This window comes from Mycteria americana, chromosome 4, assembly GCF_035582795.1.
Source record: "Mycteria americana isolate JAX WOST 10 ecotype Jacksonville Zoo and Gardens chromosome 4, USCA_MyAme_1.0, whole genome shotgun sequence".
Lineage (NCBI taxonomy): Eukaryota > Metazoa > Chordata > Aves > Ciconiiformes > Ciconiidae > Mycteria > Mycteria americana.
This window is the reverse complement of record NC_134368.1, coordinates 46,424,596-46,447,423: the sequence shown is the minus strand read 5'-3', so window position 1 is coordinate 46,447,423 and position 22,828 is coordinate 46,424,596.

Sequence of the window (22,828 nt, the reverse complement as noted above, 5' to 3'; positions counted from 1 at the left end):
TTATATCTTACTTGAAAACAAGTTATCACCATTATTATAAAAATATTCATATTTTTCATTTCAAAACATTATATATAAAGCCTCTCGTGTGTCTTTTTTCATTTATATACATATGTCTCCTGACTGGTTTATACCTTGGGTTTATGTTTTATAAATTTCCCAGGTATTTCTCAGTCATTGGACAGGTTATTCTTCTATAAATTTGACAAATATCTGTGCACACAAGAAAAAAAATCAGATGTGTCATTTCTTTAACAGCTACTATTTATACATTGGCTGTCAGAGTTCTCTCATTCAATTTCCAACAGTTTGTTTTTATTGTTTGCATGACTTCCTTCCTCTGAGTACACTGTAACATTGGCCTTTACTTTCTAAACCATTTCCAAGACTGATTTAAAGTGTGCTAGGTCCAGTACCTCCCCTCCCCTGATAATTCATCATTCCTTTTGTTGACAACTTTTTTTTATAGGGCATTTTGGCATTTTAAATGCATTTCTCATCCCCATCTAGACAGGGATGAGAGCCTGCTACGAGGAGTGGATGTCCCTATAGATTTTCTTGCTCCAAACTGGAAGAAGTGGGACCAAAGGCTACAGTGACCTGCTGGGACTTCCTGAGGGTTAGCGGCAGGGCTCCAGGTAATTTGTCTGTGCCTGGCTCCCCTTGATCCAGCCCACCTGAGGGAGTGCTGGTATTCTTCCTTTGGTGCACATTGAAGACTTGGGGCACTTTGGCCAACATTTCATGGGGGATGAAGGGGAAGGCAAGAATAATCATACACGCTCTGGGGCATCTAACTCATTGCAATAACAACTTAAGGCTGGTTGCACATGCATAGCTACCTTTCTTCCTGTATCAAGCAGGCCACAAAAGTGACCAAAGTCAGTACAGTACCAATAAAAGCAATATCTGTTGCCCAAATTGTTAGAACCGGCAGGTAAATGTTTGGGACCCAGCAGACTTCAGCAGAGACCTCTTACATACAGCAGCTAATGGATGTGCCACTGCTTTAAGCAGCCCAAGTGACTTATTAGGGGAAAGGGACAGTAGAATTTATGTATAACACAGTGGGTTTACTGAAAGAAGCAGAGAGGGTCATTGCTATTTGAATATTTGGGTCTGAACTGTGCACATTCAGGAGACAAATTAATAACTTTAATAGACTAAGCTTACACGCAGAAAGGAGAACAGACCTAAAAGTTTGTGACCTGCCACTGCTATCAGTGAATGTCGTAACCATACACTAGCTTAAAAATCAGCAAATTTAAGTATCAGTTATTGCTGAACAAAGCAGCATTCCATTTATTCAGTGCCTTATTAGAACTACATGAGTTTTTGACATATTGCGTACATTAACCTTTATGCTAAAAGACTGAGTTTTACACGAGGATAATCTTGTTATAACAACCATTTGACTAAATTTAAACTTGGCTCATCTCTGTATGTGATTAAGGGTTTTTAACCTCTTTTGTTACAGGATTTTTTTGGCCAATGACTTTAATACCTCTTTTCAAATAGTTGGTAATAAACATTTAGAAAAACAGATGGACATGAATGCTCAGCACTCATAAATCACACTGTATTCTGCATTTCTGAAGCCACGTGAGCTCTCATAATACATGATGACTAACCTTCATTAAAATAGCAAATTCCACAAAGAACTTGTATGAAGCCAAAAAAAGTGCAGAACCAGTAGCATCACTGGAACTAATGGTAATATGTAATTTTTTGTGGACAATTTTAACTAGTGTAGAAAAAGAAAGAATAAGAATTTTTATTTCTGCATTATTTATAATAAATTAAGAACCTGAAAGTATCTACCAAAAGCATGAAGCCTCACCTGAAAGCTACTAGTCATCACGTATTTTTAGTGTCAATAAATCTTACCTGGACTGAGCATCATGGGGGGGGGGGCAGGGAAGTTGATGGGGACACATTTAGGTGACTGTTTTCGGTTTCCTATCTTTTATAGGAAAAGTCTTTACTACAAACCAGACTACAGAAAAGGTACAAATGTGAAGATGGAAGTAAACAATGGTACTATACTTAATTTATAGATTTGTTTTCTTTCAGTCAGGGTTAAGACAACAATTTCAAATGGACTTTGAATGCACAAGAAAATTCTCAGTGTGCATGCTAGAGACAGCATTTTCATCTGAGAGAAACCAATCCAATGTAACAAATGGTGGAGGAAGTCATATGACTAACAGCAACCATCTTTGATGTAGTAAATTCGTTTAACAGTCTCATATAAACAGTCTCTCAACTTCAAAAACTAAGCAGAAAGCAGAGGAAATTCAGAAAATAGAAAGCAGAAATTTGAATTACATATAGAAGATACAGCAAATAAAGAGAAGAGAGGTAAATATTACGTTGCTTTTGTTGGTTACTAAAGCTGAAGAGCTAGATACATACTATACACAACAAAGAGAAAAGAATGGAAAATCAATGATAGAAGTATCTGGATGGTAGAAATGGTAGAAATCTGAAAAGTTTGGACATTTAATTTACCACAAAAGACGGTAACAAAGACTCAAAGAAGGAGAACTCTGCGTTTGTTGTCTATTTCTGAATTATATTCTGAAAATCTGATTTTTTTAAAGAAGATTTGTCTATGATGTGAAAAAAACCTGATTCTGAAAACTTGCCTTTTCAACAGTAAAGTTTATGTCAGATCCTGTAACTGTCTTAAATACAACTAAAGGCAACTGATAAACCACTACTTCCAGCAATTTCATTTCTTGTATCCACCCTGAACTTTATTACAATTTAGGTTTCTACTCCTCCTTCCCATTTACTCTTTCAGACCCCTTGCCTTTGACTGACCTATGGATGTTTATTCTAATTTTTAGACTCTGACACTGACATCTTCCTATCTTAGAATTCAAGAGACAGATCTTAAATACGTTGGTGCGGAAGGAGGGCAATCACTTACACAGCAATTGCTGTGCAATTATTTCATTTGTTAAGAGTGAGAGCTATGAATTACAAAAATAAGCAGTACTGTGAAGGATATACACTCAATAATTTCCCATGCTAGTGCCTGGAGGGTCTTGTTCCCCTAAATCTTGTACCAGAAGTAGGTAGTTTTCAGAACTGCGTTTTCTATGCCAAGAAAGTCAGAGCAGTTTTTGGACCGAAACATATCTCAGTGGTGTTCATATTCCACTTGTACTTTAAAAGCAGAGAAGTACTTAAATACAAGCTAAAGCTTAGTGGAGGCCTCTGTACAACTAAATCAACTGCCATTCTTTGCCTTAAAGCATTCTTTAAACATTTTTACTAACAGTAAGTAAAGGGGAGGGAAAAAAGGCACTAAATGATGTTTCTACCATACACCACAAGGTAGCAGTAAAGGATAAAAGGAAAGATTAAAAAGTAACAACTAAAGGCCACAGGGGAGAGGGAAGGAGGGAAGAAATAAACAGCGAAGCTTCACAATTTTGAAGAATCCCCACAGTCTAATTAAATACACGTGCAAAACCAAGGTTGTCTAACTTGGTGTAAATTCCATATTAATCAGGCAGGAAAAAAGTTAGTTATATCTGTTTGTGCTTTCAACCAGACATTCAGCTGCAGTCCTCCTTTTCCTGGCAAATCTTTGGTTTTAACAATTCATTGTGTTTGGTAGCCTAGCTAAGATAGCATCATCATCACTGTTCAGTAGGCCAAGATCATCTGCACGAAAAACCATTTACTAGTGGTTAGGACTGACCAAACTGAGCATGTTTACTGCTGCATTTTGGTGGACTTCCCTCTTCCCCCCCATGATAGGAGAGCAGGGAAAGTAATCATACTTAATTTTAATAGATGTATGATCTAAAGATCATGTTTCAGTATTTCCAGTATTTCCAGGTGTATTCAAAATTGCATTCATTAAGATTACATCCGTCTGTTACTGATATCAGCTATTCAGGGTAACCAAAATTACATGAACTTTGCAGACCTGCTCCAAATGGGGACTTTTTTTTGTCCCCACTTAATAGCATTTCCTTGCAGACAATGAAGGCAACCCTGGACGCCTGAACGTCTCATTCTTCACCTTTTAATTGTACTGCATATTTAGCCACCAGATGGCAGATACTCCCCATCAGTCTAACAGCTAATATTAAGATTCATAAAAAGTATTAAATGAGTTTAAGGTTTGTCAGCCCTGTTGTCTTAGGTAACTTTTGTTAAGCACGCTATTCTGTCCACATTAAATAATATCCTGTCTGATTGGACAGGGCAGAATATTTTCTTATTCTTTTCAAATGAAACTTCTTAGTACTTTTGCTGTTGCTCTGAATAACTTCAGTCAAAACACTTTTTCCACATAAATGTATATCATAACATTGACTCATTAAGATGAAGTAGACAGGAGCAATAAATGACAGGATTGCCTTGACTAAAACAAGAAAAAGTGCCAGTATCTGCATTTAAAAAAAAAAAAAAAGGGGAAAAAAAAAAAGACAAAGACACTAATAGTGCTCAAAGTCTGCTAACTGCTCCAAAGCCTATGCTCATGGATTTATTCGTTGCTTTTACAGTCTATGATCACTCAGTAAACCACGGCTTCTAATTTCTAATGCTGTGTGTGTCATCTAGCTAGCAGTACAAACGTTGATCCTTTTCTGAGGTGATTACTCACTTATGACTACTTTGTTAAAGACGGGAATAGGAATTGGGTGAAAATTAGGAAGTTAGAGATGTAAAGAAATATAATCTGCCACAGATTGTTATTACTGATATAGAGGAGTATAACCATACAGTGCAATGTTGAGAAACTGAAACTTAATCAGAAAACCTCATTTAGGAAGGTAGGTCCTAAACCACAGTAATGGATGAAGCTTCTCTCAGAAACTTCTGCAGATGATATATCAAGTATATATACAGACTTGCAGTGTGAATTTCTGATAATGAACTGTTATTTTCTTCACCATCTTCATCTTTCCAAGTGATTTCACAGATAGCTAGTATCAAAGCTATTATTATGACAGCACAGCTGGCAAAGGGAAGCATCCTGGTCAAGCAGGCAAACAAATCTGAGCTTCCAAATGAAACTGATTCTGGCAAACGAATCACAACAAACTAGAGACAAAAGAACAAAAAAGTATTTTCCTTCTCATCCTGCTGTTGTACATTCTGCAACATATGTCTTTCAGGTAACTCCTCTCCAAGGTTTAATCTCTAAACTTGGTGCCAGGTAAAGAATGTTAAAGTAATGTATGTGCAAGAAAGAAAAAATGAGCATCCAACATATGTTGAAGATACAATGGGCCAGGGTTCTCACTATTCTTTTTCATTCCCGTTTTCCACAGTGTGCCAAGTGAAGTGCTTCACTGATACCCTGCACAGTGAAATAATCAAGATAAAAAGTACATGAACTATCTTACAAGCATTTCTATAAATGGAGGAAATGTATACCTTTAACTATGTTTTTCTTTTTCTTGAAAATTCAGGGAAAATTGTGAACCTTAGACAACTATGTTTAATATAGTCACATAATGAGCAGTAGTTCAGCATTTCTTAGTGTTCATAAAAGCATGAAAGAAGGTAGAAATCCTTTATTCACATAATATGGATTTAAAATGACAGGGATTCAATGTCAACTTATTTACCATTCAGTTATTTCTTGCTGATGTGGCCAACTTTTTGCACTTGGGAATAAAGACTTTTACTGCGAGTCTTCCTACAGCAACTTGAACAATTTTTAGCTGCAGTGTGTTAGGAACCTTTTCACTGCAAGTATTCAATATTTATTATTCATGGTAGGGTTGGCTGAAAGGTTTTTGAGTAACACATTATTGAAGAATTTTTCACTGGTGTTAGCTGAATTATTTACTTAGAACTCTTTTTTTGTAGCATTTTTCTCGCTCTAAGTTGTGGCATATATTTTAAATGGGAAGAACTGATTGAAAAAACCAGTGGGGGATATAAACTTACCAAGTTAGTTGTCCTTTAGGTAACCAAATTATATTCATCTCTTGAGGTCTGTAAGGAACTGAAACCACGTCACTCATTAAAGGAATGATGAATATTACACTGCTCTCTTTCTGTCTCTCAACAGCTCAATTCACCAGCACCTATCATCTCAACCTTTTTGGGGTCACAGAGCAGTAAATTACTTTCACAGTTAGTCTAAGGCATGAATCAGTAATGAGCTACATTTATGTATTTAGATGTTTATATCTAGCATGTTTGATCATGTGCAATTTTATATACAACAGGAAGTTCATATAGGGAGACATTTCACAAAAAAATGACTCTTCACACTGAAAGTTAGGAAACAGTTTTACCCTTTGTCAAACCAAGAAATTGTTACATAGGGATATACCAAATTCTGTCAAAGTGACGCTTATAATTCCAGGTTAGCAACACATTCCTCAGTTTATTTAAAAGGGTGTCAAGTTTTTTTCTGAAACATTTAGATGTAAATATATTTCAGAAAGGAATGTATTTTTCTGGACATTTTGAAGGTTTCCAAGGAAGCTTTTGCTATAAAATTCAGCATGCATAAACCAGGATAAGAAACGGTTCTCCCTCAGAGAACAGCCTGAGATAAGATAAATGGAAGGACAGAATCTCCAAAAACGTGCATTAAGGAGTTATCCATAATGTCAGTTAAATTTTAGAGCCCAAGCCCTGCTTATCAAAAGGATCTCTCTTTTCTTCACTGATGTCTTTTATAAATAAATATATATGTGGTGTCAATTTGAATATTACATTCAAATAGTTCATTTACCTTTTACTTAATCTGGCACAAATAAAGAGTAGTTTTGAAGGTAACTGGTTAATGCATCTCATTTTGTGTGTGAAATTCAGTAACTGGAACACCTACTGGAATAGCAAATTGATTTCTTAGCAAGTGTCTAACTTCCCAGTATATTTTGCAAAACTTTCAAAAGGCAGGAGTATGTATCCTTAAAGAAATTATGCAGGGCAGGTTGCGGAAATGAGTTAAGAAAACCCAGCTAAATAGCATCCATTTTGCCTCTCCCTCCAAATACACAATTACCATGAAACACTGTCTTTTTAGCAGCTGTATTCCTATCATACAGTTTTTGAAAATGAGAAGCCGGTTGCTCTTCTCATTCATTCTGTTCAGCTTCCTTTCATGAAATACTTAAATCCAAATGGGGTTCTAGATTTTGGAGTCTCCATCATCACCAAAGGTGGTTAGATTAACTCATTTCTTTGTAAAACTGAAATATCATAATTCCACTCACGTTGGGCTTGGACAGAAATAGATCCAAAAGTTCCAGAAAGTCAGCAAATTTGAAAGCGTTGTAGCATCTTAGGAACATATGGGCTCATCCATATGTGTTGTTCTTGCAGATCTCCCCAAAGAGTCCTATGTCAATGGCTTTCTAAAATATTTATTTTTTTTTTAGATTGTAATATATGAAAATAGAAATGCCTGAATAAACACGTATCTGAAATTGAAAGCATTTTCTTGGTGTTTATAGCTTAGCCTATAGTGTGCAAAACTACAAATTGAAACCACAAATTGAAACTGCTGTTTTTGAGAGTACAAATTAAAAAAAAAAAAAAAAAAAAAAAACAACTTTCAGTGACATCCAGGTGTGTGTTTGAATATTCCTGAATAATATGACTCCAGAGATGAAGGCGATTATGCATAAATATGCGAATTTTACAAAATAATTCCTATTGTCTTATTCAGTATATGACCAGCTTTTAAGAGAATATAATTTGTTAGGTTTCTGTCAATTTCTGTAATAAACACTCTGAAATGGGAGATGTAATCGTAGCCCCACTAAACTGATTTTTAAAATTTTTTTTTATGTTCCTGAGCAGCTAGCAAATGATCACAATTTCAGCCATTACAGCTTGACCTGGCCTAGCCTTGCTTAAATAAAATTTATAACAATCTTCTGAAGGATTTCGCGATGTCTAGCTTTTACCATTCAGCTAGATGTTATTCACAACATCAGTCCTCCTCAGTGCTGAGCCTGATCCCTGTGTATAACTATGGAGGAAATGAGCTGCTTTGATAGAACTTATACTTTATCTTTGCCCTACTGCCACTCTATTATGGATAGAGCACATAGTGAGAACATACCAACAAACTTGTTACATTAAAATTGCAAAAACATACCTGATATTTTATATAGCAAAGATTAGAAAATTAAATCAGAGGACAATTTTTAAAGCTACAAGTCCTTCTAGTTTAACCTTCTGGTTTTTAAATAAAGAGGTCAGAATTTTTAGGGCACTCAGCACCTAGTGTATCATTTAAAAAGGATGAGAAGTGCTGAACATCTTGGAAAAAATCAAACCACATATATTTAAGCATTAGTTTGCAAGCTTAAGTGCAGGCATCCAACATTTAAAATTCTAGTTAGCCTTCTTAAAATATAGGGTTAAATAAAGTGCTATTTTTGTCCTTTTACCTAGAAAAAAATTCCATTTCATTCCCCGATACATCCCTCCACAATGCTTAAAACGGATGGTAGAAAGTGCCCCAATGCAGCATTATTTACGTAGCCCAACAATCTCATTCTCTTATGAACACAAGCACAGAACAGCAACATTTCTCGAATGCATCGACAAAGCAAATCCTTTCAGAGACAGAAGGCAGGCTTTTAAACATGTACTTGCATATCAGAGTCAGACCATTTACAGTGGCTCTGTCCAAGCGAAAAAGAGAGCATCTGCATTGGGGAAATCCTATTGAACTCAATTTATACATACCATCCATTCAAATAGAGAAAAACCTATAACCATTAGGTCATTTTAAACTTTATATTAATACCAATGGCTGCTTTGCAGTCCTCACCATCTGTCACACCAGGCTGCATATATTTTTTCCACAATGTAATGTTCGCATTCTGCCAAGTAAAAATGCTTTTTGTTTCCCTCATAGGAACTGTACTGCTTCAAAACACGAAAAATTTTAACAGCCTAACACTGACATTTAATGGGTTTTGAGACACGAACTACACACACAAACTAACTCAGCTTCAGCCACAAGTTCACACACTCCTGGTTTTGCTTTACAAATAACTAAGTTGTCTTTTCTGTCATTTGCGTATTTTTCTAGAAGACTGTTTGGTTTCTTTGTATTTGGTGCTATCGGCAAGTGCTGAAATTTTGTCCTGGAGCACAAATTGCTGCAGTTTTTTTAATAAAATTCTATGTGTTAATTTATTTCTGTGACACATTAAAAAAAAGTATTCTGAGAAATGTATCTCCCAAGAAGGTGTAAAAAAAGTAAAAAGTTGGATGTGGAAGTAGTCTGTCAGAAAATCCTGGAAGGGACTTGCTATTTTCTTCTCTCCTTTCAAGGTCTAAAAAGAAAACACTAGTCAAAATGTTCTAAGTTTTATCATAATAGGAATATTGAAAAATGGCTCAGACAAAGCAGAAAGTGACTTTCATTTTTTCGGTAAGTTGCCACAGAGAATTGGAAGTGAAAACAAAATGGTAATAAAATCCATTGTGGGAGATCTCTGGGCTTTTGCAGTTATTGGCATGCTTTCTCACTAAGCGTGTCACTCGGCAACTCCACACCCGCTGCGAGCCTACAGTTTCCACATAATACAGTTCACAGTACCTGTAGAATCTAGAAAGAGTCCAAGATTTATTTTTTCCCCATTAGCACTATTTTCCCTGCACTTTCTGTTCCCTTAGGTTGTCTTAGGTAATACATCCAAAACAGACTGTCAGTTCTTCAAAACATCAGGCCACCTCTCCTATCCTGAAGAACCACCAGGCTCCGATTTGTAAAAGGCACGTATTTTCTGCCTACTGTGGATCTGCTTAACCTGCGTAAGAGTTGGGGAAGCTGTAAAGAACCTGTTTTATAGGAGACTACCGGACTGCCGGAGAATGCCAAAGCCACTTCTAAGTCTACGCCTCCCTGTGTACTTTCCTTATATCGTCAATGGAATGCTGTAAAAACTGGCTGTAGTAACAGAAAGAACAAATTACTCTTTGATAAGGCATCAGTGGTAACAGATGTTATCATAATATTCCATATTTAGAGTCTCAATGTTTGCTCCCAGGCCTTAGAAACTCAGAGTTCACAGTGATTTAAAACAAACAAAAAAACACCACACAAAAAACTCCCAACACACCACTATTTCTTTGTCCTACTTCTCCCCATCCTCTCTCAGCATAGACAATAATTTTGTTCATAAGTCTCATTATTTAGCTATAATAATTTAAGCTTCCTATGACCCTGACCTTTATCATAATGTATATGGTCAGCGCTTTTAAGTTTACCAGCAAATCTGCAATAACTTATTTATTTACTTCTTAAGGAGCTTCTGAAGTACTAAATGTACTCAAACCATAAAGCTGTAAGTCAGGTCCATTCAGGATTCCACTTTTTGGGCTAAGTCATCTACTCATTTAGAGTACATACAGAAACAGATATCTCCTGGTCTTTCATCAAACAATTAACATGCTGAGTCACTCTTTTGAAGTGAAAACCTGGCTTTAGGACATTTCTATCATACTCTGTTGTTTCAGATAATAAATATTAATACTGCCATATTTTGCTCCTTTTGTGTTACTGGCACAACTGCTAGAAACTAATAATTTTAAAGCTTACAGAAATTTTCATATTCCTGTCACTGTTAGGAAGTGTCTCAGTATACCTTCTATAAAAAGTATTCATTTATGGTGCTTCTATATTTATTGCTCTGCAGCTAAATGCACTAAAAAAAAAAAATCATGCATTGAATATTAAATTAACTTTTAAAACCAGGTGGAATACTATTCCTTAAAAGTCGCTGGTTGGAGAATATGTCAAAATGATTTTTAGTTAGAAAAGTGGATTTCTTAAAACTTAAATTTTTGCCAGGAACAAATCAATTCTGGCAAAAAAACCCCAAACCACCAAACCAAAAACCCAACAAAACCCCAACACTTTAAAGGGAAAGAGACACACTGAAGTTATAATCCAGTGAAAAGGCACTCCTCTTTTGTGAGAAAAAGACAGGAATTAAACCTATGCTTTCTCAATATGTGACATAATTATTCAGCTATTAGATACTTCAGGATGGTTTGCATGCCTGTATTTTCCCCTTTAAACCACACAAGAACACAAAGGATTTGATTTCTGTTAATACTGATTGGAAAAAAGCTGTCAAAATATCTCAAAAGTGTTTGCAGCCTTCTGTTCAAGCTGCAGTGCTAGAAATACTGCTGGGCTACCATGGCACGAGCAGCTTTTCACAGGCCTTCCTTAAAATAATGATGTGCACCCACAGTGAAAAAGTACATAGTTTGTAATTTCTGTATATAAAGCCATTGAAAAAAAAAACAGAAAAGGAGTGCTGCTTTCATACACACAGCTAGAATTAAAAAAAATAAACTCACATAATTTTGAGCGTACTTGCGTGATTTATAAAGAGATTAATATGCAAGGAAGTCCCCATAATTTCTGGTACTGCTTGATAGAACTTTCAAGGTATGGTCCTCTAGTGTGGATCTGCTTTATCAATTTGATGTTTCTCAATTTGTCACAGTTCTGATGTAACGTATTTTTGTATTAGAGCCTGCTGAAGAGCTGAGCTGTGTGAATAATGGATTTTTCATTGTGCTGGCTGAACCACAAAAAAAAGTCTCGGATCAGATGGAATATTTTGTTTTCTGTTTGTTTGGGGGGGTTATTGCCAAATTTTCCCCTTTATTAAGCAAGTTTCCGGATAGATTTTTTTTCCTTTTTTTTTTTTTAAGTTATCAAAATATGAATATTTTGGCTTAAAAAAAATTACAATGTTTTTCCTCCCCTAAAATATTCAACAGATCAGTTAGGGATTTATAGTAATAATTACTTTGCCTGGTTTTACTGCTGAGAAAGCTTGTCTTTTCTTCACACAGAGCTTCAATTTGATCGAGCTCTGGGCAGAAACAAAGACAACTACTATTTTTCTTCCAGTAATATCTGTTGCTATAAGATACAAATTTTTTAACAACTTCTTTGAGATACATTTATTTTTGTTTCCTTGTTTTATTTATTATCCAGACAAAGGCAAATAAGTTGTGCAGATTTAGCTTTCCAATTGGTTTTGTTAAAACATTCTTCACTTTCCAATTCAGCACTCCATTCTTTGGCCAGTTTAGACCTAGGTGAAACAAGGTAGTAAAATATATTGTCTTGACAAAATGAAGTAAAACAACAACAAAAATCTATCAAACACTTTCTCCATACTTTCTGGAAGTGATTTAAAAAGAGCTATTATCCATACTTAGCCACTTCATGCTAATTACATAGAGAATAACCAAATGTGTTATTTCATACATTGACTGAGTTGGAGATAAACAGTTTAAGCAGAGAGATTAGAAGATTGGATGCAGTGTACTCTTTCCCATCCCCCTTATCCTGAAATCTCAAAAGCTAGGAAAAGTGGAAGAGTCTCATATCAGGAATAGAATTAAGCATTGTTGTTAAACAATTAATGTATTCTTCCCTTTTGTAGTCACACAAAAAATAAAGGAAGGTTTGTATAAGTGCCTTAGTAAAATTAAGCTTTCAAAAATTCAGAGTTTACAGAATTTTTCACAACCAAAAATTAAAAAAAAAATCAGTGACACTGCTTGTTTTGGAGAAAAATCAATTCAAATCCCTGTTAGGGGGATCGGAATGGAGAAGACATATTAGCACTGCAGTTTTCCACATCCAAGGAAGTCTTCCAGCCACTGGAGATTGACACTACTTTTATGGACTCATGACTGCTGTTAAACAGACTGCAGCTACTGAGCTGCCAGGCACCTCGCCCTCGCTGAGCGGGGAGCATGACATGCTCCCCACGTAAGCTCATTCCCTGAAGTGAGATGATGATTAGGAGAGAATCATCTCAACAGCAAAGTCCCTCTGAGTTTTCAGAGTCTTATTCTGAAATAGTTTCTCTTATTCTCTCCTCCCTATAATCCTCACTTTTGCCTCCTCTGCATTGACTGGAAAAACTTCTCCCCCCCCCGAGCCTGCCTGTGTCCATCATGGATTAGTTTGTCCTCAGACACCCAGGGCAACCCAGTGCAACAGCAATGCAGTTCTAGGTCAAAGCATACCCAGTATAGGTAGCATATTTGAAGATATACTTGCTGATACTATATATATATACACACACACACAAAACCCCAGGCACTCTTCTAGGCAATGACATTGCAGAAACTGTGATATCTCAAAATTCATAGCTTGTCTGGATGAGGTGAATTTAAACAGAGAGTCACCCTCTACTATATACAGTGTTTCTATGTTTTTTACAGAAGGATCACCAAATGCCTTAAGCAATTGAAGTTGACACCCAGCAATTTTCAGGAAAACATGTCAGTTCTAAGCATCTGAAAATATAACCTTGTTTTTTTAAAACAAATCTGTTGGCAACATAGATCTATAATCAACCCACATGCTGCATCCCAAGATTTTAAAAATCCCCCTAAAAATGGAGAGGTGTTCAAATTTCTTGTGTACCATTTTGTGCTCACTCCCCTTTTGCATATTTCTCTGAATACAAAATTGTTCAGGGGAGAGAAGACATTTAAAAGACTGGACCTTGACTCTGACCAGAACCTCTCAGCACTATTGCTGCACAGATTATCCATTACACTAATAACTATTAAGCAACACTGATTCAGTTTCAGAGCAATGACCAATACTTACTACAGACTGACTGGCTGGGAGCTCTGTAGAAAATAGGTTGGCGTATTTGTTACAATCAAGTATATATAGCGTGCTGTCAACTTTCGCTGAAAAAGACTGGCAGTTATATTTAAAAGCAAGAAGCAGGTGGAGAGCCAGAAAAATAGATAAAGCAAGCGTCCTTTTGGAGCAACATTAGTTTAGGCCCTGTATCATTTTTCTGTATAAATAAATAAAATGCATATATGCCCTTACAATGGTGTTTTCTCACAGCTGTTGCTACTCATGTGATCTGGCAAGATTATATAAGTAATACTATGACATTTAAACTTTTGTTTCCTCAGACTTCACCATCAATCACTAAAAGTCTTTCATTCATAGCAAAACTCTTGAGATGGATTGGTATTTTATCTTGCTGTTGAAAATCATCTCCCTATTTACCCCTCAAGTCAAAGCTGAAAAACAAATTCTGGTGCAGAAACATAATTCAAAACTTCCAGTATGGGTAACATTTTATTCTCAGTGGAGAAGGATCAGGCTAAGGAACATTTAAACAAAGGGGACATTTGCAAGTCTATGGGCCCTAGTCCAATATTCTTGAGTTCTCAACCTCATGTTAATATTTCAGACTTCTTGTTCAACACAGAAGAAGAGTTATCTGCCAAACCATGAGATCTTACAGGCTCAGAGATTCAACTGATCTAAGTGGTAAAAGGGGAGGGGAAAAGGAGTCAAAGCTCTAGCTTTTGCTTCAGAAGAAAGCTTTACAGTATTTTGGATACTCTTCGCAAGTACAAGGAAATCCCTCCACTTTTACCCGAGATGAAGAAATCTGAGGGTTACGCTCTTTGCAACTTGGCAAGAAAATATGTAAGTAATTGCAACATTTTCAGTAGGCTGCTACAGACCCACATCACAATAACTCTAGTATCAGACTCAATTGAGTAGAAGGAGGAATTTAAACCTGATCTATTCAACCCAAGAACATTTGTTTCAAGGAAGCTTTCAGCAAGTGAATGTTGATACTTTTGCAAGACTTGGCTTAGATTTGTGTCTAGAAATCTGCCTACAGAAATAAATTCCACTGAAGACTACAGGAATGCTAGGTGCATTATGTTATTTGGAAGTCGGCCTCCACCACAGCAGGACATGGAAGGTTATCTGCACCTTCAGTAAAATCTGTGGGATTTAAGGAATCTCCAGACATTGAGAATACATTTTTAGATTATCTACTGATAGGGACAATACCACAGATAAGCAATTTTATGGACTTAGGCCTTCACGTTTGCTTTTCTACATTAGAGAATGATTGCTTATTGCTATACTGCTTTGTCAGTTTACATTTAAGATTTCAAGCAACTGAATTTGACCTTGTTTGTTTGGAAGCAATTCTGCAACACATTAGATTTAGTTATCAGAATGCAACCCGTTTAATATAGCTCTATATCACCCTAGGAGCAGTCAATTTTAATACTTTATCTCTCTGGTTAGTGCATATAAATTTTGAATGCTTATGTAATAGTGTACTCAAGTCCAACAAAAAAAATTTCATTTGCTGTGTTCAATCAATCCAGCTAGATTTTTATAACAATTTGCCATTTTGTTGGTTTGCTTCAGAGGGTTTGACTTTTATATTCAGTGGTTCAAAGGAAAGAAAACATTCTTTACTCTTTACGAAGTATTTATTAATTTGCTATTTTTCCTCAAAAATTCTTAAAATCCTGAGATATTTCTCTGAGGATTTCCTATGATTAAGACTTTGTTTTACTGAGTTAAGGCACAAGAGCATCCAGGAAATAAATAACCACATGCACACGCACATACAAAACGCCATATTAAATTCACCGCTGTCACTAACAGAAGTTTCCCCTGTTTAACCCCATGACTTTATTCGTTGAAGGTAAAGATAAGTATTCAAGAAGCCTTCAAATAAAAGATTTCAAACAAGACACTTTACCAAAGAACCCAAAACCTAAGGTCCAAAAAAGCAAAGTCAGACAGCTGCTCTTAGTTCTCGAACAGTTCCAAGTCCAGAAAAGGGCTAAGTATTTCTCAGCTGTCCTGGTTTGACTAAAGAAAAGAGCACCATTTACGAAGTAATAAAATTGAACTCTCAGAAGCTATGGCAGTATCTTTGGGACGAGGAAAGAAATAAACAGGTAAAAAGAAAGAATCCCCAAACAAATAATAAAATCAAATCTTTACTTGTCTATTATCAATAAAAATGAAGCCTAAGTAATCAATCTGTTACTGGAGAATTCTGTAGCATTTTTCCAAGTCCAGAAGAGGTTTACACAGCTCTACAGGACCACAAAGCACACTTGGCTTAGAGAGGTCCCATGACATCTTTAGACTATAGGTCATGGTATAGTCTTTATGTTTACCTATGTGGAATCACATTGACCATGAAGTGCCGTATTAAATGAGGAAGGAGAATGCCCCTCCTGATTTAAACACACATAACAAAGGGTAGTGAGCTAAATCAGACCATTCAGGACATGAGGCTATAGTTCATGATTCTGTGAAAACGTCCAGTCAAAGGCCAGCAGGAATCAGAAAAAACCAAAATACAAAGTTGAGATCAAAATGAAGAACGTGCCCACGCTGCTCTGCTGCGTCAAAACTGTGTGCACAAGATAATAGAGCTAGAAGAGACACAGAAAAAACAAGGATGAAATATAGTAGGGCACAGACTGTAAAACACTTAACTGATGTAAATTCGATAAAGGTCTATAAATCCAGAGCAGTTAACAGAAAGCGATCACGCATTTTATCTTCAAATATAAGAACCAGATACCACTAAATCAACCTAGGAAGCGATAGGCTCAAAAACAAACTAAAGATGTCTCTTCACATAATATGCAAACATCCTATAAATTCCTTGCCATGGGAAGTTGTGGATGCTAATATTTTATAAGAATTCAAGAAGTCACTGCACAGTTTCAGTGTGGAGACAGCTCTCTAATGCAATACAAAGATTTTTCCTCTGGCTAGCAAGGACTTGAGCCACAAACTGTTGAAGGTTGGGAGAGTATACTGGAAAAGCATTCCTATATGTTTGAATGACTATATGTTTACTCGTCCCTGCACACTTCCTTATGGCCACAGTCAGAGGTGTACCAGGCTAAATGAACTTTTGGGTTGATCGCCAATTCTTATGCAACTCCATGCCTGCTTAGCAACAAATCTGCTTTGGAGTCCAAGGATGTAAAAGTGGGTGCCAGCAGGCTCAATTCACAACCCTCCTTAAAGCTTAAACCCAAGAAAAGAAGTCTGTGTGAGCCCGGACTCCACAGGAAGACCCCTCCAGCAGCGGCAGTACCCTTATCTACATCAAGATCCAAGCACATGTAAGAAAGCCAATACAGATTTAGTCTCTGTATGTGGTCCACACGTTGTATTTTACTACACATAGGAAACTATCTTTAGTTTTGGAGTTAGAGGGGCTTAAATACCTGACAATAATACTTGTAGCTTTTTATAACACTCTAGTTATTAATTCATAAACACGCCAATACAGTGTTCATTAATTATTTGGGAAGCAAGATATAGTTTATATTCCTTTCTGTTTCATTAAAATAGGTAATAGCATGAATAATTTTGTCTAGTTAACTACAAAAAGGAGTTGTTTCTGAAGTCCAAAATCACTAAATTTTGTGGAAGTAGAATTAATACTTGACTGTAGCTGGGCAGGCAGGGAGCAAAATTGAGAGGGATAGAAACAACATCAAGCTGAAACCCTCTCAGGAAAGCAGCAGAAGTAGCCAACAAACCAACAAATAAATTTAAATAGACTTTTTAAGCAATAGGAAGCTAACCATTTGCTCCATAATTTGGTTTCTTAATCTATATATACATTTTCTGGTTTTGGTTTTTTTTTTTTCCCCTTTCAACAGCATTCAGTGTTAAAAGGTGCTACTGATGGTAAAACACTCTACAAACCTTTCAAGTTGGGGTGAAATCCATTTGTTATGCAACTTTTAAAAATATAAGTGTAGCTGTTGGGGAAAAAAAAAAAGTAAGGCTTTGTGAAAGAGACTCATATACTTACTGTGTGTTGGCAGTAATTAAAAACGTAGTCTTTTTCTTGTTTAGGCTAGGGAGTTCAAAGACCTCATACTGAATCTTTTTACAGTATCTGAACACAGTTTCTTCAAATTACATTTTGTTTTTTAGCAACATGTTGGCATGTGATTGAAACAGTGGGGAAAAGCGTCTCTGCACCGAAATCCAAGGATTAGAAAAATATATTTTTTTAAATGTGCATTAGGGGAACAACAATAATTTGAAGAAAGAAGAAACTAGTGCATGTATTCCCAGTACCTTCTGTGAACTATGCATAATAATGAAGTAAAAAACCTGCGCTGCCACCAGATAGTTCTTTTTCATAGTAAAAGCTATAGGAGCAGACTCTGGGCCTGGGGAAAGAATAAAAAAAAAAAACCCACAGTCTTTACATGGAAGCAGGATGGGGTGTTCTTGCTACTCACTCAGGTTCATTCTAGTATTGTGGAGGTTAATTGCTCACAGATACAATTTAGTCTTCTGCATTTATTTCTATTCCCTTAAAAATTTCTTGATACAAATTTGATGGCACTTTCCTATCCAAACTCTGTCTTCCATGCTCTTAAAAAATCCCCACCATTCTAGTCAGCAGAAAAAAAAAAAAAAATCCAAAAGTGGGTAGTGTAGAAGTCTTCTTTAAACAAGGATTTTTATTTTTTTTTTAATCTGAAAAATCTTCTTCATTTTTTATTGAAGTTCAAACTTCCCATGAACCAATGCACAGATTTTGTTGCCACTTCTGAAAAAGTTTTAAGTTATGAATGTAGGTGCAAGATACACATCTGGGAAACATGTGACTTTCTATTCTGGGGAGATAGGATTGAGAAGGAACATTTAAATCACCATAGTTGAAACAAACTGCATAACATTTAATGTCTACAGAGGTCCAGAATTTCTGTGTAAGCTACATAACAAGCCACTTCAGCATTGTGGGTCTTTTAGGGGAGAACTGCCACCAAAAGACACCATCACCCTCACACCCCCAACATTCATAATAAACCACATAAGACTGATTTTATAATGCAAATGAGTAGGTACAAAAAAAAAAGCAAGTCTTGAGTTAAATCACAGGACTAAGAATCCTGGAAACATGTTCATGGTACTGCAGTTTTCTTGGACAAGCCATTTTAACTTTTGAAGCTCTTACTTTTTAAACTTTCCTCCCAGTCTCATATGTATTGGACATGGGAAAAGTAATTATACCCATGTGTGGAAGGTAAAAAAAAAAAGAAAAAGTAAAAAAATCAGATTTTGGAAACTGTTCTTTTAAAAATGGTGCTAAGTGTTTCTGGTTTCATATGAAGCATGTTGCTTGTATTGAACGCCTTAGATATGAACTCTAAAACTACAAAAAGACATTACAGTACACCCATACCAGCCTGGCAGATAACACGCAGTCTCCATGCCATAACAAAACGATTTAAGATTGTGTACAGTACCACAACTCTTTTAGGCAATGTTCAGATAAAATGAATAGGTCTAATTCATAGTTAATGACTTACTATTGATATAATTTAGACTATTTGTGTAATATTTATGATGTATTGCTTCGTCCATTTACCAATCTTTGAACAGCCCATGATCATTATACAACTGAGGAAAGATATCCCTATCAAATATTGCGATAGACTTTGTACTTCTGCAAGTAAGTTAAGTATTTAAGAGCTAGAACATACTGAGATTACAGGAATTAATTTCATTAAAGCTAAAGAAGGCCTCTTCCTCTTTTGGAAAGGAAGACAAGATAGCCTCATTCCAAGGCCATTTTGAAACCAAAAACTGTTGGCAAGGTCTCTCTCTGACTCTGATTTCCGGAGAAAAAACAGGGACAAGAACCTGCTGTAAAATCTCTTAATATTGTACCAGCCTTGGAAAGGGTGGAACAGTGCTTAAGCATAGACAGGTTTTATTCTCAATAAGGCAAGAAATTACTAACAAACACTAGAACAGCCCCCCAGTCAAGCCTCTGACTTCCTGCTCCAAGGATCAGAGCAGTCTGACGCTCGGAGGGGTATGTATGTATCTATCTCCTCATCTATTTAAAAAAAAAAAAAAAGATTTCGGTATCTCATGCTGGACTGTAGGCTGAATCTTGCATGTTCACTGGCAAGTAACTAACTGCGTACATATACACTGCTTCTAGAAATGCTTAATAGGAGGGAAACGCCAACTTCCCTTCACACCTTGCCTTGGATCAGGGAAAAAACCCACCCAAAACCCAACTAACTTTCCTTATAGAAATCTTGTCAAAACCCACGAAACACTTCCATCTGTGAAAACGTAGGTTTCCAAGAAAATAAGATCTTGTGTAGCAAGAGCACTAAAAGGGATGCAGATTGTGTTTCTTGGATCTTTTTTTCCCTTTACCAGTAACTCAGCTTCTAGGAAAAGCTTCTGTTTATGTGTTGAATATCGCACTATTTCAGTAAACAACAACCACCACCAAAAAAAACCCCAGAAAAAACCAAAACCCAACACCTGTCTTCCCACGTATGAGTAAGAATACTCTGTTCTTTGCCACATGCATAGGAGATACCAGATTCAAATTTTCTCTGTAATTCACAATGCAATATTTACTTTGTTAATTTCTTATTTTCTGTTGTATATGGATACAGTTAGATATCCATAGACATCCTTTTCAAGGCTGTTGCAACATTTTAAAGAGGGAGCAACAAGATTTTGTCTCTGGATTCTTGAGAATCAAGTAGGAATGAAAAGTTGCCTTAACTGCTGATATTAGCTCCAAAATTCCAAACAACCAAGTAAATTTGAGAAGGAATTTACAGCCGTGAATTTGTGAAGCTACAAGTTAGGATATCAGCTTGTTGTTCAAACCTAGCTCCATTCCAGAAATCTTGTCTAGCCTTGTGAAGGTTATTTAACTCATTATCCCTAACTAAATATGTGGATGAGAATAATGCTACATAGATACTAGAGATGTGTGAGAGAGGAGTCGGGGCAGGGATGGCAGAACAACTTTTTGACTGTAATTTTCATTTCGTATACTTTTACACTGAATCATCTGTTCTTTATGTCTCTTATTTTCTAATTGCCACATGCAGTATGGTTAATACTCAATATGCCCGTCATCACATGTCTGTCAGGGTAGATACAGCAAAACATCAGGCTTCTTTCTACCTCCCTGACACCCCAGGAGTTATCCTGTGAGCAAATGCAGGCACTCCTTATCATCCAAAATGAAAGGGTATGCAAGCCCCACAGAGGTGAAGGAGGGACTGCCATTGCTGTCTCTTTTGCCTCCCCTCCCTTCCACATCTTGAGGATGTGTGTGTGTGTCTGAGGACAAAAGAGGGAAAAAAGGCAGCAAAGAACACCATGGAAACGGACACAGCAGAAATAGTCATGGGCTCAGATCTGATTGCTTCCTTATTAACTTAACACAGATAAACCCAGAAATATGTTTTACATTGAGCACTGGCTGAAAGTTTCTCTATGAACAGCTTGAAGTTTCTATCTTTATCAATCCATACTGCGCTCAGAGCAACATGATTTCGCACATAATTCTGTTGAAAACTGCTTTTTACAAAGACATGCAACTCTGTCAACTTCTCCTGCTGATTTAAACAGCCCCCAGAAACACATCAGAAAACTTCTGATTTTTGTCAGAGAGGGGTTTTGTTTGTTTGTTTTGTTGTTTTGTTTATTAAGAAGAATGGAAAAGAAAGAAATTCCTGAGACCACAGCCAGTGTAGTCTTTGGCTCCATTTGCACTGAAGACTAGACCCTTTTCAGCAGAAGGTAACCAAGGTGTCTCCTGGCTCCTCTTGCACCCAGATTTCCTTCCAACCCCCAGAAGGATGTAGACCGTGGAGTGCAAAGACTAGTGCACAGTCAGGTCGTACCCCCAGATGGCATGGTAACAAAAGTAGGCATACATTAAAATAAAACCAGGAGATCCAGAGAGGAAACACGCTCAAGTCCCAGTGTTTAAACCTTGTAAGCCAATTAGTTTTAATGCAGTTTTGTGATTTGTTGCTATCATTATTAAAGACTTCATTGAAAACTGGAAACTGTAAAGGTCCCCAGGGAATAAACTATAAAAAGTAGTTTCAGCTGTCTTTTCCTTTCCTAATAGGAGAGAGAGAATATATCTTCAGAAACCCTATTAACTATGTGTATTAGTAATCAAGGACAAGATTCAGGGCCAAGGCTTGCTGTTGAGTCAGTAGTGACCTTATATGCCATTAGAATAGCAACAAGGAATCTGGTCAGCTATCTTTTCTCCTCAGTACATGTTAGAAAATACAGTATGACGATGTTGCACATCTGCTCATGTTAAAGAAATGGAGAAACCTGTCAGAACTTGTGGTGCATTCTGCTCAAGAAGTGTATGCTGAGCTCACAGGACAGCCAGGGGCGGAAAACACATCGCCCAGAATCACAGCAGCTTTGGAACATGACATATGTCAATCAAAATTTAAAAGGAGTAAAGCAAGGATTATCAAACTTGCATGTGCTTTAAAGTGATCCTTCAAAATATTTTAAAAGGCTACAGGTACTTTTTTTCTGATAAACTTTTTTTCTGCTAGAAGGGTTCTAGTAAAATCGTAGTAAGCCATAGTCAGAAACCACTAGAACACCTTGTCTACTGAAGAATACATCCTATTGTGCAGCCACACAAGTTGGAAAAGAGCAAGAGAATACATAACGGGTTGAAAAATATTATGCCAAATAAGAAATATAAATTTGCAAAAGCTGTACAGATATACTAGAGAATCTCTGGGGGGGGGGGAAAGAGAATCTGTCTGCTTTACTCAACTTTAAAACCAGCAACACATACACAAAGAAATCAATATATGGTCCAGCAAACAGAGAATGCAATCCTGACACTTATGCAATACATGTCAGAGTACAGCACTACCCAATTCCATAATATTGCTCATCTCGACACTGCAGAACACTGAACCATCACATTTCATAGACTTATCTAACATACAGGAACAGAATTAGGAGGGCAGGTTTTTGTTTTTATTTTATAAGGCCGTTTCCAACATTAACTATTCTCCCACTGTCATTACGAAACATTGCTAATAATATTCCTCTCTATAAAAACAGGAGAAAGTCCAGATCAAAACCCCCAAAGTTGGATTGTACAGTTCTCATAGATGTAAATCAATCTTTGAAAAACTGTTTTGAAATCTTTAGGGA